This window comes from Heptranchias perlo, unplaced genomic scaffold, assembly GCF_035084215.1.
Source record: "Heptranchias perlo isolate sHepPer1 unplaced genomic scaffold, sHepPer1.hap1 HAP1_SCAFFOLD_66, whole genome shotgun sequence".
NCBI classification, from domain to species: domain Eukaryota; kingdom Metazoa; phylum Chordata; class Chondrichthyes; order Hexanchiformes; family Hexanchidae; genus Heptranchias; species Heptranchias perlo.
Window position 1 is genome coordinate 2,569,608 of NW_027139688.1, and position 6,079 is coordinate 2,575,686.

The window sequence follows — 6,079 nt, forward strand, 5'->3', positions numbered from 1 at the left end:
GTTCTGTACCTACTATCACAATAATTCACTAAAATGCATCTAGTGTAATTGTAGGGTGCCACCAGTAACGGTGGAGCGAGGTTTTCTCGAGTGTATGTGTGTTATTCCATGAGTCTCAGAGGAGCACAGTTATCTGGTGTAAGTGTGGTATACCATGAGTACCTGAGGAGCGCGGATATCTCTCGTGTAAGCATGGTATACCATGAGTACCTGAGGAGCGCGGTTATCTCTCGTGTAAGCAAGGTATACCATGAGTACCTGAGGAGCGCGGTTATCTCTAGTTTAATGTGGTATACCATAAGTACCTGAGGAGCGCCGTTACCTCTAGTGTATATGTGCTATACCATGAGTACCTGAGGAGCGCTGTTATCTCTCGTGTAAGTGTTGTATACCATGAGTACACGAGGAGCACAGTTATCACTAGTGTTTGTGTGGTATACCATGAGTACCTGAGGATCGCGGTTATCTCGAGTGTAAGTGTGGTATACCATGAGTATCTGAGACACGCGGATATCTCTAGTGTAAGGGTTACCACAAGTACAGGAGGAGCACGGTCACATCTAATGTAAGTGTAGGGGCACCACTAGTACAGGAGGAGCACGGTCACCTCTATTGTAAGTGTTGGGGCACCACTAGTACAGGAGGAGCACGGTCACCTCTATTGTAAATGTAGGGGCACCACTAGTACAGGAGCAGCACGGTCACCTCTATTGTAAGTGTAGGGGACCCATTAGTACAGGAGGAGCACGGTCACCTCTATTGTAAGTGTTGGGGTACCACTAGTACAGGAGGAGCACGGTCACCTCTATTGTAAGTGTCGGGGCACCACTAGTACAGGAGGAGCACGGTCACCTCTATTGTAAGTGTAGGGGACCCACTAGTACAGGAGGAGCACGGTCACCTCTATTGTAAGTGTAGGGGACCCACTAGTACAGGAGGAGCACGGTCACCTCTATTGTAAGTGTAGGGGCACCACTAGTACAGGTGGAGCACGGTCATCTCTATTGTAAGTGTAGGGGCACCACTAGTACCGGAGGAGCACGGTCACCTCTATTGTAAGTGTAGGGGCACCACTAGTACAGGTGGAGCACGGTCATCTCTATTGTAAGTGTAGGGGCACCACTAGTACCGGAGGAGCACGGTCACCTCTATTGTAAGTGTAGGGGCACCACTAGTACCGGAGGAGCACGGTCACCTCTATTGTAAGTGTTGGGGCACCACTAGTACAGGAGGAGCACGGTCACCTCTATTGTAAGTGTAGGGGCACCACTAGTACAGGAGGAGCACGGTCACCTCTATTGTAAGTGTAGGGGCACCACTAGTACAGGAGGAGCACGGTCACCTCTATTGTAAGTGTCGGGGCACCACTATTGCCGGAGGAGCACGGTCACATCTAATGTAAGTGTAGGGGCACCACTAGTACAGGAGGAGCACGGTCACCTCTATTGTAAGTGTCGGGGCACCACTAGTACCGGAGGAGCACGGTCACCTCTATTGTAAGTGTCGGGGCACCACTAGTACAGGAGGAGCACGGTCACCTCTATTGTAAGTGTAGGGGCACCACTAGTACAGGAGGAGCACGGTCACCTCTATTGTAAGTGTCGGGGCACCACTAGTACCGGAGGAGCACGGTCACCTCTATTGTAAATGTAGGGGCACCACTAGTACAGGAGGAGCACGGTCACCTCTATTGTAAATGTAGGGGCACCACTAGTACAGGAGGAGCACGGTCACCTCTATTGTAAATGTAGGGGCACCACTAGTACAGGAGGAGCACGGTCACCTCTATTGTAAGTGTAGGGGCACCACTAGTACAGGAGGAGCACGGTCATCTCTATTGTAAGTGTAGGGGCACCACTAGTACCGGAGGAGCACGGTCACCTCTATTGTAAATGTAGGGGCACCACTAGTACAGGAGGAGCACGGTCACCTCTATTCTAAGTGTAGGGGTACCACTAGTACCGGAGGAGCACGGTCACCTCTATTGTAAGTGTAGGGGTACCACTAGTACAGGAGAAGAGTGATCAGGTTTAATGCTGCAAGACTGAGGTCATCACCAGTATTGCAGGATTAGGTTCCGCACCTGTTGCTGGTGGAGTTGGGTCACCGGGAGTGAGTCCAAGGCAAGGTCAGGGCGATTACTTCAAATGTAGCTGCCTCCACCAGTCCTGTAGTTATAGGGTCAGGACGAGTACTGGGAGATTCCACTTTCCATTTGTAAAGAATGTTTTAAATGTGTGATTTTTTAAACTGTCCACTAATAATTCCAACTATTACTCTGAATTCGATGTCTCAGACCAAAAAAGAACTTCCCTTAGTCTATTTGACTGTGAGTAATGTTAATTATGATGTAACCTGATTGACTCCCTGCTGAATTGATATGGGTATAAATATAGTGATCCCTTCTCCCGTCTCAGCCAGGCACTAGTCAGAGACATTCAGCTCCGACAGAATTCATCCATTCTCACAGAAAATGGGGCAAATAACCACACTGCTGATAAAAGAGATTTACTACCCGATTCTCGCAGCCGTCGGTGTCCCAGGTGAGGTATTTTAACCTGTTAGTTGTTAATCGCTGTTAATTGTATCACTGTTCTTACCGCATGTTGGATAAGGTAACGTATTTCCCAGATGTCAGCATTACACAGTCAGTCGTTACCGGAACCAACTCGTGAACCATGGGTCTGCAATTTCTGCGTTCCCCTTCATCTGATCATTTCACTGATGTTACAATATTCTTTGAAGCTCCAACACAAGCGTTTTAGCGGAATTACGGACCGTTTCTTCACCCCGTGCAGAGTGAGCGCTGCAGCAGCTCATTACACTGTGTGGGTCGCTTTCCCAAGTAGTGACTCGAATATTAATCCTGCTCTCACACTGCTCCGTGTTGATAATCACACCGAATGGAACAAAATGCTTTCAACAGGCATCTGCAAATATATTTGCAATCAGACACTGGAATATTATTTCTCTCCTCTCTCTTTCTTACAGCGAACTTGATGACAATTGTGATTCGCTCAAGAGGAAACTGCGGCCTTTCGAATTGTATCTCTGTCTACATGGTGGCCATGGCAACAGCGGATCTCCTGGTCATGATCATCAATATAATCGTGTATTATATTTTCAGTTATCACTTCCCACTTTCATTCCTCTCCCACACTCCCGTGTGTAGGTTCATTTTATACATGGCCACTGTCACCCTCGATTTGTCTGTTTGGTTCACCGTCTCTTTCACATTTGACCGTTTTGTAGCTCTCTGCTGCCGGAAGTTTAAAACCAATTATTGCACCGAGAGAACTGCGTCCGCGGTTATAACAACGGTCTCTGTCCTTATTTTTTTAAAGGACATCCCCATTTTGTTTGTATATTCATATGAACAAATAATTAACAAAGTTCAGTGGGGCTGCCGGTCCAGTGAGGCTTTTCTCTCCTCACCTCCAGCAATACCGTACGGCTGGTTTCACGGCATCTCGCTCATTTGGCTTCCTTTTACTTTAATTGCCTTGTTTAATTCTTTGACCATCAGACGGATTGCAATGGCGAATAGAACCCGCAGGAGACTCCGGGATCACAACAGTGAGAATCAGAGTGATCCAGAAATAGGGAACTGAAGGAAATCCATCATTTTACTGTTCACTATATCGGGCAGTTTTATACTGTTATGGCTGACAACTTCTGTGAGTTTTGTAACTACCAGACTGACAAACACCAATTATTACCGAGGGGACCGCACAAACCCAGCATATATCGCCGCAGAAACCGGAGCGATGCTGAAGTATTTGAGTTGTTGTCCAAACACGTGTATTTATGCAGCTACCCAGAGGAAATTCAGAGAAGAGCTGAAGAAGCTGCTGAAATCTCCCTGGACACTGATTCTAAGATTGGTTAAAAATGAAAGAAATGCGAACTAGAGCTCCCATCGTGATACAAGATTTTACTTTCAGCCCCTATTCCAGTTTAGACTGAGGTTCCCTCTCCTTACCGCTACATAAACATGGTTCTTATAAAAACCCACTGGTCCGCGATTACAGATGTGATTTCAATTCCATTTCATGCTAACTTTGACCGAGAGTTTCTAAAGTTCATTGGCCGAGTGATTCCTAAAATATAAGGACATCCGCCGTTAAGTATGAAACGTCTCAGTGATGAAGTGAACTTTAATAGTGGAATAGAATGTTTGATCACCGAGTTTAATATCACTGTGCGAGGACGGTAATTAAATTCTGCCGTGTAATTGACAGGAAAATCCATCAGTTTTAGGTAAAGATTCGGTCGTTTCGAACTCCCGGTGAATTTACTTTTTCCGGGAAGTCTGATGAAAATATTTCTCGGACTGATGTCAGCTGCACCGACCGTCTCATCCCCTCTCCAGGGAATAAGGAGAGGAGCCGCTGTCTCGCTCGCAGTCTGGCGAGGTTTCAGCATTTTTGAATGTTAACAGTTGTTGCCTTGTTTTACCTGGTTTTTTCTGAGATCTCGATGAATTAGAAATACTTGAAGGCTGTCTGGCAACATTAAACATAACATTTTTATTTGTTGTTATTAAATGTAACACAGGGATCCTGACTGCTATTAATCTTAATCAACGACCCAGTAAAAAATTATAAAGTAACGTGAGAAGTAGGAATTTATAACAATCAGGACATTTGAGGCAATCAATACTTTCAGATATTGAGAAGGATTAATCCACTGTGTGTGTTGGTGCAGAGACAGTAGCATCTAATGCCCCCTCCGCTTTTACCAAGGCTGAGCATCGGAGTTCAGTCCGGTAACACTGCAGACCGGGGTTTGAGAGCGTTGCTCGGTGCAAAGGCATCAGATGGCGACCTGAGGCAATTAACTAAAACTTTGTCCTCCCGCCAGTTTTTGTGCCTCGGATGAAACTGTTTCCGAATTTATCCTGCAGTATAGGGGTTACAGATTGGAAGATGTCGAGGAGAGGCTGCCCCTGGGACTGGTCAAATCCACCGCTCACACTGCAGCATGTGTGAGATCATCGGAGGAGATGTCTCTGACTGCTTCCATTGTTCTATTCAGTACACCCGGTTGCACATGGCACACAGATAGCGCTTTGTTCGATCTTTACAAACTCTGTGATTGATGGACACCGCAAATATTGATTGCTGTGTTGTTTCAAATTTCCTTTAAAATTTATTGACATACATGTGTTTTATTTTGGTCAGCCGGTTTATAATTTTAGCGAGATGCATTCCATCGACTGGACAGATAAACAGCGTGAAATTCCGATACTTACCTCATAGATAGGGACTAAACTCGTCACAAAACGTTCGGGCTTGTCCATTCCAGTGTAAGTTCTTTTTTTAACAGCGTGGTAAGTCTTAATTACTGCCAAACAACCTCTCTGGCCATGAAAATTTAATTTACAAGTATGGAGTCTCTTTCCTTCAGCTTCTAATTATTGTCGGACATTTAAAAAGTATTTTGAATCATTTTTCTAAAACTTTTTCTATCCCTCTCTTTACTTCACTCACTGCACCTAATTTGATATTGAATTCATTATTCCAACTGACACTTCCTGGTCGAGACTCTGTTCTGCTCATCATCAACGATTCTTCAATCTGATTGATTATGGAGATACGCAGTTGCTTGCGCTGTTCACAAAGCTCCAAGATGTCCATTAGAGGGCGCCACGCCATTTGGCTGCCCCGTTGACAGCAACTTGCCGTCAAAACCCCAGATAAAGCCTTTAACTAAGAGCAAGTCTAACGAAAGGCTGGCGTCATTCACAGCAAAATCCGGCCCAATGTATATTTGGTTTATTAAGGGGCAAAAACCTAACGGTAAAAACAGGCTGAGTCTCATCGACTCAGCAATGCGAAGCCGCAGCTCACCAGATATACAGCGCCCCCTGATGACTGTGAAAGGAAATTACACTCGCTTCACCTTTCCTTCCACCTGACAGGAGCACAGGCAGGGTCAGAACACCAGGTCTCTGAAAAAGGCTCCACAGATAATTTCATCTCATGCTTTTTAAAGGTGCGGGTTGTAAAAGCTCTACACGTGTGCAGCATGTCAGTGACTGGGAATGAGCAGCTGCCCAGGTATTGAGAGATCAGAG

The 6,079-nt window shown here is 45.7% G+C and overlaps 1 pseudogene; it reads left to right on the plus strand.

The window, feature by feature from the left end:
- Positions 1–2,473: 2,473 nt before the first annotated feature.
- On the plus strand, positions 2,474–3,911 carry LOC137318163 (probable G-protein coupled receptor 139; annotated as a pseudogene).
- The last annotated feature ends 2,168 nt before the right edge of the window (positions 3,912–6,079 follow it).